We start from the raw sequence: 12057 nt of genomic DNA, 5'->3' as shown, positions 1-12057 counted from the left end.
GTAGTGACGGACATGGTTTTCCTTCATTCGAATGTACCCGGAATGTGAAATTGACTTGAGAATAGAATATCGTTCAATACACGCATGTAACGCGCGCGCGCGATATCGTGTGTGATGAGTATCTCAATCCTCTGGGGAATTCGGCAATCGACTCAGCTAAGTCACGATGATCTCTTTCTTTTTATTGTTAGAGACAGATAACTTATAATATAATTAATGAACATTAAACATGCAAGAAACGACGCGGTAGAAAGATAGACACGAAAAAAACCTACGTAAAAAATATATGTTGGCCTTTTTTTAATTTATAAAAAGGCCAAATTTCAAGCAAAAATAACCGGAAATACATATGTGTGAACCGACCAAATCTGTAAAATATTTTTCTCATCCTAAAATATAACTAAATTAATTAGTAAGATTGTATCGATTATTCTTTTCCACAAAAATATTATAATAAAGTTATTGTATATCTCGCGGAATAAATTATTTCACTGTAGCGTAATGGAAGTATAGTAAAGAGAATGACTCACATAAAATTAAAAAAAAAAAGCAAAAATAATCCTGAACTCACATTTGTAAGCACGCTACAGGGATCTAAATGTCGCAAGAATTAATATCAGCTTGACAGTCACACTTCAATTATCGTGTCACGAATGTACTTCGTTGAATTCTGCAACATCGCATTATTGCATGAGAATGGGATATGTTTCCCGATCCAGTCGACCTAATCCACTAATCCCAAAGGGATTGCAACCTTGACAATTCGTTCTCTCGACCCAAACACACACGACGCCCTTCGTGTGTGATCAAGAGATCTCTCATATATATCAACCTTAATATTACAGAGGGTATAAATTTCACAAACCAAGCCGAACACGTGGGATCGATACTTGCCAGCGTGCTTCTTCACATTTTGTCACGTCAACCGTGTTTTGCATTTTATTTAGATTAAAACAACGCAACTCTCGATTATCGTAATGTTCGCGAAAACAAGCGGACAAAGTCATATCCCCTTTTATCTAGGAATTTATGCATGCACACAGTGATGATTTGCAATTTCTTCTCTCTTTCTCATAAATGAAATAATATTTTATATACATATTACAGACGAAAGAGAGAGGGTATTTTTTTTATTTAAATCGTTAAAACTACAATTCTTTCGAAAAAAATATTTCTAAACGTCGATATTTCTCAGAGTGATGAATTATTGCAAGATCTCTTTTAAAGGACTCTTTGGGCAAATTAATTTAAAAACGCAAAAAGTATACTATTATATAAAGCTCATGCAATTATTTCAATTTAAATTTATAAACAATTTTTATTTTTATCCAATTTTTTTTTTTTTTTCAACCTTCACTTTTCTCTCTATGTAGATAGTGATGTTGAATTGTAAACCGAGGTAGAATAAAGTTTCACGAGTACCTCTCGACCTGTATATAGTATATTTTGTTTCCAGAGATGCTACGTGTTGTGTAACGTAGCGGTATTATTAGTTACACGCGTCGCGTTAACAGTGCGTGTGTCGAGTACACTCGCGGCTACTGTGTAATTATCAAAAGTCAAAGCGATCAAATTTTTTTGTCGTGCATGAGCACAACGCGGTTTTCAATGCGATTATGTTTAAGCGTTAGAATATCATACTCGACGATGTGTCCTGGGAGAGGGCGGGACAAAAACAGTCGCGTATTAAAATCATTTTAAAGTCAGGTTAATCTCTCTCGTTCCACACAAATTAAGCCCTTAGCACTCGACGAAACTATCTCCAAGCGGACGCGCGCGAATTAACGAATTGCATAGCAACACGTGTTTGACGTATACCCGTGCGTTAAAGGCAAGTACATTCAGCTGTGTGAGTGTTATTATAAAATATAAACCGAGAGAAGGAAAATTTAGTATACCGCTTAAAAGATCTTTAAAGATTTTCGTTGAATTATTATTAATTTCGTAATTGTTAATTTGTAATTTCATTATATTAAAAGAAATTAAATACATATCGTATATTTCTCTCTAGTAATTTGCCAATGTAATAATTATGATTTGATACATCTATAGTATTATAATTACATAGTGCAATGCATTTATATTATTATGTATTATAATAAATTAACTGTATTACTGCACGTTTATAAATGCGCTTCGTTAATTTCATAGACATTTTATTAAATAGCCAATAATGGTAATCATCTAATTACTACATTATGTATATAGTTATTACATTTTATATTTATATATATAATTAATGATACAGTAATGATAGGAATCACAAATAATAGTCGATGGTAATAAATGATAATAATAATGATGATGATTTTAGTTTTATGATTTATATGTCGTACAAGTGTAATTTCGTCACAAAAGTCGATTACGTGCCACACCTCCTTTAGTTCCAGATCCGCAGCCTTTGCGGAAGCTTTGGCGAGCAAGAGAGCGAGTAAAGTGTTCCTGCGTCAGGTACATGAAGAGGGTGGCCTTATACGAGCTTTAACAGCTCGTCTGACCTTTCGAAATTCTGCTCGAGTGTAACTTATTTGATTACGGATAATCGATCAATTGATCTTGGCGCGTTGTCCTCGAAGGTGGCTGCCAATAAAAGCGATCGGTAATTACGAGAAGACAAGCGATCGCTCGTCAATCACTGGCCCTTACTTTTCGATTATGACTGATTGTGAAAGTTTCATGAAAAGACGACACGAAATTTTCGACACAATTTGCGGCGTTTGTAAAATCAGCCAAATTGCAAATGGCACTGATTTGCCGAGAGAAATGAGTAAATGTTCATGATATTAATTATTTCACACATCACATGAATAATTGCATAAATATTCTTTAATAGCCGCACAAAGGCAGTCACATTCCATTATTATGAATTTTCCGAAACTCTCCGCTTTGTGTTATTATTGTGTTAAAATAAATTCCACATTATATAGGGCGTCACATACATTCGCGATCACGACGAACAGATTTTTCAATCAGTTCGAACGAATCCGATCTTTTGTCAGCGAAAATCTGTATTCAGCGAATTGTAGCTCGAAATTACCCCGTTCCAAATACGATATCACCCCAGTAGTATTATTCCAGTTCATTGACTATTTATTAATCCGCTAACGCCAGTCCCAGTTTTCAGTTCGTTCCGCCGTTACGCTATGTCGTCCTCCTCTCTCGCGTATACCGAGGAGACTCCGAGACTCGAGACTCGAGACGCGCGGGCCGCAGTAGAAAGAGTCAGTGCTGCGCGGGCCACCGTAGCGCGAGGACGTGCTTCCCTCGTGCTGCGCCGTGACAGACATTAGTGCGTGCGTACGTTCGTGCGTACCTTTCGCATATCCGGATATCCGCCCTTCCATTTCTCTCTCTCTCTCTTTTTTTTTTCGTTTTCACTCTTCCTCCTTTCTTTTTTCTTTCTCATTTTATTGTTATCGATTGTTTTTACTCCACATATGCGTGCGTGCATGCGTGCATCCATTTTTCAGAAAACTTTACTTACGAACTTTCGTAGAAACTCGTACTCTCACGCGCCGCGCGCCAAACACTACGTGTGTACATGTGTATGTGTATGTATATTGTATTTGGTTTCTCGTCCCGTTTATGTACTTCCTTTCTTCCGTTTCTCGTTCGCTCTCTAAACGCGCTCTGGACAGATAATCAGCCGGATAACAATGCAACCCGTTATTATGCACACGGTAAGTCGTAATTATATGTGTAGATTAAAGAGAGATTACGAATGTAGTATACTGGGGAAATGTATCATTATGAAAATAACACATTCTCTTTAGCCACGTATGTAAAAATTTATTCTAGGAAAAGTACTTTATACGCGCATATTTTTTACGATAAAATAAAGTTTAAAGCGTTTTTTTTTTATGTGCAGAGATATCTTTTGCGATAATATCATTATTTTCATATTTAATTTGATTTAGAAATAGTAACGGAAAAATATGCAGTTTGCTTTTTCTCATATTTACATTTTGATAAAAATTGTTCGGGGAGAAATGTGTAATAACGTTTATCTGATTTTTCTCGCTTCCTTTCTTCAATGCGGATTCATGCGGTTTGCAGGAAAATTAATCCCCGAAGTGGGAATCCTGTCGATATCGTCGATATAAATCACAAGTTCCACTTTTCAGACTTTGTTTGTCCCGCGCGCAACGCGGGGATATCATATATAAATTAATATTTCAAAGTAGAACGAGAAGAGGAAGACTTACCGATGCCGTGCACGTAACGTGAGCGTGCATTACATATAGCGCGGCACATCGCGGTTTTCCCATCGCCACAAAACAAGATAAATAATATGCGCCAAAGAGAGAGGTATCGCGGAGCGAATATTAAAAATTTTTATTAACTCATATTTTTTCATCGAGTGTAACACGGATCAAGTTGCAAGGAAAGAGCTTTATTTTAATCATTCTCGATTTATCTAATTAAATAATTGTGGATAAATATATGTCCAATGAACTTGAATTAATATTTAATTAAATGTATGAATTAATTATCTAATTAAATATTTTCTGTTATTAAATAGAGCGAGAATAATTTTTTCTCGCGGAGTTCGATCACATTTTTTTTTTTAAGTTACTGGCGAATAAATCAGTGAAAAATAATGTGACATTTGCGTGCAGTTTCTATTCACTTTTTTACTTGATGTATATAATTGAATTTCATTTAATATTTCATTTAATTATAAATAATGTATTATTCAGAATTCTCTCTTTATGGCTTATTGTTGCACAACTATGATAATACTATTGAAACACAAATTTAGTAAACAACAAAGATTCATGGTTTATGTACTGAAATATATCTTGGTGAATCATCAAAACGAATAAAATGGTGTTCATTCGAGACAAACAAATAATGTACGTCATGTTACATGACATAATAAATATCAAATTGTACGCTTCTGTCGAGATGTTGTTGTACATCTGCATAGTCATAAAATAAATTTTTCTCGTTTTAATAAACATATCATTCTGTAACGAAATGTCAATTCTAATTTTTCAGACGAATATCGCATGATATTTGTTAGTTATTAATTTGTTTTCAACTTTTTTCGCATTTTAGTGTGCGTGTTGAATAAATAAATCTCATGGGGAATTATAAATTCATTGGATGTGAATTCTCTCGACAATAAAATAAAACCTCATTCCGGTTTATATGTACATCTCATACTCTCTATTATATTGCACAAATTTTTTTCATTCTTTCACAAAAAAGCTTGTTATTGATGGTAGAACTAGAGAAATGATAATCTTGCATGAAAAATAAATCGAATATGATGACAAAATTTTCTTCATCAACATCTTCATTTTCGAAAATCAAATTTGGGGAAAAATCGAAAAATTAATATTTAATTTGACATTTTTATACTTGAATAACTTTTAACCACAATGCGACAAAATCGTTTAAAATATATCATCATCATTACACGCAAAAATACACTGAAAAAAATTCAACATAATTCGATTAAAAAAAAAATATAGGATATAAAATGTAATAAAAGCAGAAATAAAAAATTTTACAAATAAATTACTTATATAAAAATATAAAAATTGTTTTCAATTTCTAAAATGGAATACATCTTTATTCATAGATTCTGACGGACACTGTTGAATCAAATTCACCAAGGCACAGCATCTTCAAAAGTAATAAATGCGAATTTATAAGATTGACGTTCCATATTTGATGTTCTCAAAGAGAAAGAAGTTTACAGAAAAACTTTGGCTCGATATTTTCGACTCGATTTTTACTTTTTCGCATAATATCGCGTGACCTCTGTCTTATCGATAATGGACTAATATATTCGTAATCTGCTCTTGCATAGGACCGCGATGTGGACTATCGGCTTTATCTCCCGATGTGCTCGCACCCGACGATTCGTGCCACATGTCCGAATATTTTTATGTCCGTCAAGTGTCTGATCCGGTGCACATTATTGACAAGCCGCTCTCATAAGTGGCGTCTATATACCTTTTAAAGATAAAATGTAATTCAATAATCCGTCTACATAAAACTCAAAGTAGAATATCAAATTGTCAGACAAATTATCTTGCACGAAGAATACTCTGTTCAAAGTATATTATTTCTTGTATAATAAAAAGAATTTAAATATATAAAAATACATTTTATACTTGTTGTTAAATATACTTTATAAAAATAACTCGCTATATATTTCGTGTGACGGTAGTTGTCGAAAGTTTTTATTGCTTTTAAAAAGTGAACCATTTGTGACAATTAAAACTGTGGTATAAATCATTAGAAATAAAATTAGAGAGTAGCATGTGTCAGTTTGACATAAAATTTTCGATTCTTTTCTCTCATTAATTTTAAAGAAGAACATACGGTAAGGGATCTGTACTACATTAAACGCATCATAAATCACTTTACCTTTCAAAAAAAAAAATGATCTAGTGTCACTATTTCATTGAGAATCGCGAATTTAGACGAAGACGAATGTCTCGTGAGAGAAATCATCCCTCTAAGGAACTAAAGGCAATTCAAACTCCAGATACACATTCTTTACCTTAGAAACGGAGCATATTTCTCGAGAAAGCAATTCCGTTCTTTATAAGAGCCCTCCCTTTTACCTACCCTGATGTATGAAAGGCAAAGCCTTGCCTGCCTATCCACTCCTCGATGAGTAGCACGAGTCGGTAAAGTGGTTCTCATGGCCGACGGCCCGCTATCGGATTTCGTTCCATTTCCGAACCCCATTCGGGGCCAACATCGGACATTACACCCGTTAAAATAGCCTTCTCGTGTTTTGTGCGCCGCGTGTTGTTTCTCTCAATTCCCGTGCGGTAATCGCGAAACTCTCGCGCGTTATCGCCCGTAAATCCTCGTAACACGCGTAATTTTACGGGAGAAGTAGCGTCGCGATCATTCTTCCGTAAACCCATTCAAGAACATTACATTCTTACGAGAAAATGCTGTCTTATTTGTAACATATATGGCCGGGTATTTTGAAGCTTTATGAGTAAATTCTAGCGATATAAATGTAAATTAAATATATAGTCTTATTCGCGCTCAAAATTTTTAGATAAAAACATCAAAATTTTTCCTCTTAAATTTCTATCTCATCACATATTCCCTTGTCTTTTTTTATATAAATTAAATTGACTGATAGTGCAAAACGGCTATAAGGAAAGCAAAACAGAATTGAAACGAAATTATCGTATATATTTATCCATATATTTGACATTATTTTTAATGAAATTGAAAGCAACTTAAATGAGGCTAAGAAAATTGACAGTGCGGAACTTAAATCGCTGCTTCACTTATTGTTTTATAAGCGAAATATAATTTCACAGATTAGAAAAAAATAATGATAAAAAAATTGTTATCAAGACGATTTTAAATCACAAGAATCATACCAAACGTAATTGAACTATATCCGACTGTAGATGGCTTCGAACAAACTGATGCGAGTGAGAATGGAAAAATATATTTCATCATTATTTTTCCGCATCCGTGGTTTTATCACAAAATGCCGAGAGAGAGAGAGAGAGCATCGTCTAATGAAGTATACCTGAAAGTATACTTCATTAGTGAACTACTTTCAATTAATTCGTATTGCGTGGGTTTACACGTATATCGGCCGACAGTCGGTGTCGGAGATCGAATGAAGAGGCAATCGATAGAATCGGTTTTCACTCGCGCATTTTCTTTCTCTCGCTGCTAGAAATAGAAATCGGAATAGATCTCCGATTATCTATGATTAACTAACGCTTAATTAGAACAGTGCCGAAAGGACCATTTTAATAGCCAAGTGCTTTTTAATCAACTATAAAGTCTGTATTTTTGTAAAATTTTAATTAAAATTAATGATGCAAATTACTCGTCATTATAATAATTCCTAATTAGAGAATTGATGAAAATTCAATTATTTGCTCTTATATGAATATCGAATCGAAATAATCGGTATATTCTAAATTTATCATAAAATGTGCATTATTTTTTTAATTTTAATTTGTCACCTAAATCCCATGAAATAAAATTTGATTGATAAAACTGATTAAAATTTGACAAGTTAATTTATACCTGTCTCTCTAATCAAAACGTTCGTATATCATTTACAAGCTGATAACAATGTGTAACACATATGTTTTACTGGAGAATACGATGATCAAATAAAAAAGTTTATATTTAATTCGTGTAATGAATTCATTTTACGAAAGAGAAAAGTCTGGGGTCCCGTGGATACAGTTTCGGGTAACTGAATGGTTGATGATCGGAATGCGAGGAATGAGAACTTGTTGTTAGATGCAAACGCGATACAAATTGGAGCGATAAGTAACAACGCGTGTGTCTCGGCGAGACAGACCGAGGGAGGGCTGACCTTTTCATATTTCTCTGACTCGATTCCAAACGCACCTCTTTCTGGCATTGGCCGCGCTTTTTCAAGTTTATTCCTGCCAATGACTGGTCGCGAGCTAGCTCTATCGCGATCAGCTGCGTCAGATCCATCAAGATTGCCTCGGATCACGCGCACGCGCGCCAATCATGTGCGTCACACGCAGCGAGTATCGTTTTATTCTCACGCGAAAATCGTTTTATTTTCACGCCGGGGATCGCGCCATCACGGCTTACAACCCCCGAAACTCAGGATCGCCCCACCGCCGAGAGTTCGATCGCTAAGCTGGGAGCTTTACCTGCGAGCTATGAATTTGCATGCCAACTTTCTGGATGAAAATAAATTCTGAGCGGAAAAAAAATGAGTTTCGTTCGCGCCTATAAGCAAAAGATTTACATTTTCGATCAAACGTGGAGAGAGATTTTCTGCTTTCGATATCACGGAAAAGAATATTTTATGAAATATCTTTTGTGTTTACATTAATTATGTCAGTTATTTAATTATTGGGGCTTTTCTATTATAATATAATTTAATTTTATAGCTATTTTATAGATATTAATTATTGAATAATCTTCTTAGCTGCGTGTCTGAATATTTATGTGAAAATTTTAATCGAATTATGTTTGTGCGGCGAAAAGTATAAAAACTTTACCATAGAGATTTTGTTTAAACATTTTTTACGTGACCAACAGCGATCCTGTTTACAATGCATGCACGTTCCGGGTTCGTGCTTGATACCTTGAAACCGTCTCGGTAAACAGAATCGAGGGAATTAACATCGATATGCATGATATGTGACTGAGATACATGATGTGGGAGCACCCTATAGAGCCTTACCAGTTGACATTCTTGGCGTTCCCATCAATTGTAATTGCAAATTCTGGCATTGATTACCATTTTGAAGGGTCGCCCTCTTTGCCTTTCCTTTCTCTTCGGGAACACCCGGGACGCGCCCACAATACCATATACATAAATATGAATATTTTTATACCTTCGAAAAACGCGCGCGTATCATATTCATAAAGTCTAACTATTAAAAAATGAAAATAGCGAGAGTGAATAGTTTGTATTAAAACTAAATATCCGGATAATTTTTCATTTCAATCATTTTATTGCTCAAATCCGATTTGGATTATCTAGACCCGAAGAGTCCGAATTTACGAGTTCATTAAATCACGCAGATCGAAATTAATCGTGATAGAAAATTTAGAAAAAAAAAAAATTATTTCGGGAAAGTTTATTAACATATTATACGTATAATAAAATTAAGATATTAAGAAAGAGAGCTTTGTAGAATTATATAATGAAACTTTAAATTCTTTTAATTTCTTGCGGATGTGAGCAATTATATTTATTTTAGACAATTTAAATAGAAATATGAGATTATTAATAACTCCATTTTTATAAATTTATGTGTTTATAGAGATAGAATTGATGTGATTGAAATCCCTAGAGTGTATTCGGCATCAAAATGATTGAGATACTTTCTACATTCAGTAGGTAATTTCTATGAAATTTATTCGCCCCAAATAAATCGAAGATGTAATAAAACGTAAAATTCCTCCTCTATATAAATATCTATTTTATAGGTCAAAACATACGTTATTTCCATAAGATACATCGCGTTCGGGATCAACAAAAGAGAAGGTAGTCGAGACATTTTTAAGATATATTTCCCTCTTTTTCCGCCACCTATGGTGAGAACGGTTACGCGTTACAGTTGGCTCATTTCCATTTACAATGTCCTACACGAAACATTTTGGGCCAAAGCATCGCGAGGGGAAATCTTTGGAGCGCGTCGTAGATCTGGAAAAGTTCACGTAGTAATTCAGTCTGACACACTTTCGACGACTACGGTAACGACGTTTCGTTCCGCTCCTTTCGTCTAAAAAAGGCAGCCTGCGTTGGTCGGTAATTTCGTGCATATCGGAAGCAATTTTCTCTCCTTTTTCATGACAACGAGAATAATCCTAAGAGAATATTTCTAATTGTGCGAGGCGTGACGAAAGGCTCTCGCAAAATTTCCCTGCAATCATGAATGAAAGTGGTGTTTCGGAGAAGGTGACGCGGGTTTTAGCGGGTGCGAAGTGTAGCGAGATAAAAGCAAGAACCGTGTGCAGTTTGTGCGATTGCTACTCTCATAACAGTATACAATTGAGCATGAAGCTTTCGAGTTTTATCTAGCTTGGATACGTGAATGTATAACGCACTATTTTCCAGTGAAATCAAAACTGAAACAACTTAATTTAATATTTCATGTCCGAGAGATTTATTAAGCTTCTTTCGAGAAATATACGAAGCCATTTATCACGTTTAATTTCAACGAGCTCAAAAATAGGATTCATTATTGTAGATTATATATTAAAACTGCGGAAAAGAAACTTTTAATAAAATGTTTTAACGACGATATCTCGATAATAGCTTAAACCTAATAATAATATTAAACGAGTGAGTCGCAAAGTTAAATCATTCTTACTACAAAAGATTTCACTGAAAAACAATGTAATTTATCTTCTACAAATACGTAGAGACGCAGCCTGTGTGTTTGGTGTATATTAAAAGCCCCATAAAATCTACGACTTATCAGTACTCGCTTTTATAACGTTTATGTTTCTCTCAATGGCTCCACTCCAAATCGATTGTTTTTCTGCTGCAACGATACTATCTGGCTGTATGTTTATCAACGGTATACCCGAGCCAGCATAAATCCCGCTAGATTGCGGCGTGTTGCGCTTTATGCGTTCCTTCGTCCGCAGCTGACAGTGCCGTGTTACGTCCGCGGAAATATCGCGCCACCCGATACATCGCGCCGCCCGACAAGCCAGAGGCTTTTCTTAGCCGTCGGTCACACAGACAAGAACGACCGGCGACCGTAAAAGCGTGTGTTTCTATTCACACGCGGAAAACGAACGGCGTCTGGCGCGGTATCGGTTCCGGAGCGATTATTCGAATTTTTCAATATCACATTTTCGAGACCGAACGAGTACTTGCGAAATCGTCGGGCATGCACGAGGATATCGTCAATGGAGATAAATCGTCGTCGTCGCACAAAACGCCGTTCCGTATTATTGCGTCGTCTCGGCGACTCGTCGAGTGTAATAAGAAATTCGCATTCCACTAATAACGTATGCACGCATTGCGTCTCTCTGATATCTGTAAATTCTTTCCCTCTCTCTCTCTATCTTTTTTGTACGTTTTATTTATTTCAGTCACTCTAAGATATTTTTGTTTTGATCGCATTCTCTCTCTCTCTCTCTCTCTCTCTCTCTATCTGTTTCACGAAAACCTTTCGAAATCGTGTGTCTGTAACTTCAAGAAAAGATTATAATGGCCAGTTGAAAATTTTATAGAATTTTGAAAAAAAATTCTCTAGTAAAAGCGATCGACTTGTGAAATTTTATTTATAAATTATTTACAAATCCCAATGTAGATAGAATACTTTTATTAACAGAACATTTTCCTCGAAATAATGGTTTTTTTATTATTAAAATTTTCTTAGTGAATTTAACGAATTCAAATCTTATAAATCCATTTTTAATCATATCTCATCGAAAGCAATCTTTCTACCAGTTTTTCATTTAATATTACATCATTCGATCACATCAATATAGCACAAAAATAAATCGCTCCTATACATCGGATCTAAAGAAGAAACACCTAGAGACTCTAATCAGATTCTCTCTCGAGATATCAGAATTATTGGACAA

At 34.9% G+C, this 12057-nt stretch overlaps 1 protein-coding gene across 4 annotated transcripts in view; it reads left to right on the top strand.

Moving 5' to 3' along the window:
• Window positions 1–3170: 3170 nt before the first annotated feature.
• Window positions 3171–12057, top strand: part of LOC126852650 (uncharacterized) — a 45480-nt gene continuing 36593 nt past the window's right edge. Inside the window, exons 1-2 of one of the 4 annotated variants that reach the window (XM_050597646.1) lie at window positions 3204–3305; window positions 3471–3680. The gene's annotated coding sequence lies outside the window, so the exon portion shown is untranslated. Of the gene's footprint in view, window positions 3681–12057 lie in introns of all 4 variants that reach the window. The other 3 variants (XM_050597647.1, XM_050597649.1, XM_050597648.1) reach the window with 3 other exon arrangements.

The sequence above is a fragment of the Cataglyphis hispanica genome, chromosome 11 (genome assembly GCF_021464435.1).
Source record: "Cataglyphis hispanica isolate Lineage 1 chromosome 11, ULB_Chis1_1.0, whole genome shotgun sequence".
NCBI lineage: Eukaryota > Metazoa > Arthropoda > Insecta > Hymenoptera > Formicidae > Cataglyphis > Cataglyphis hispanica.
This window is presented reverse-complemented; position numbering and strand designations above follow the sequence as displayed.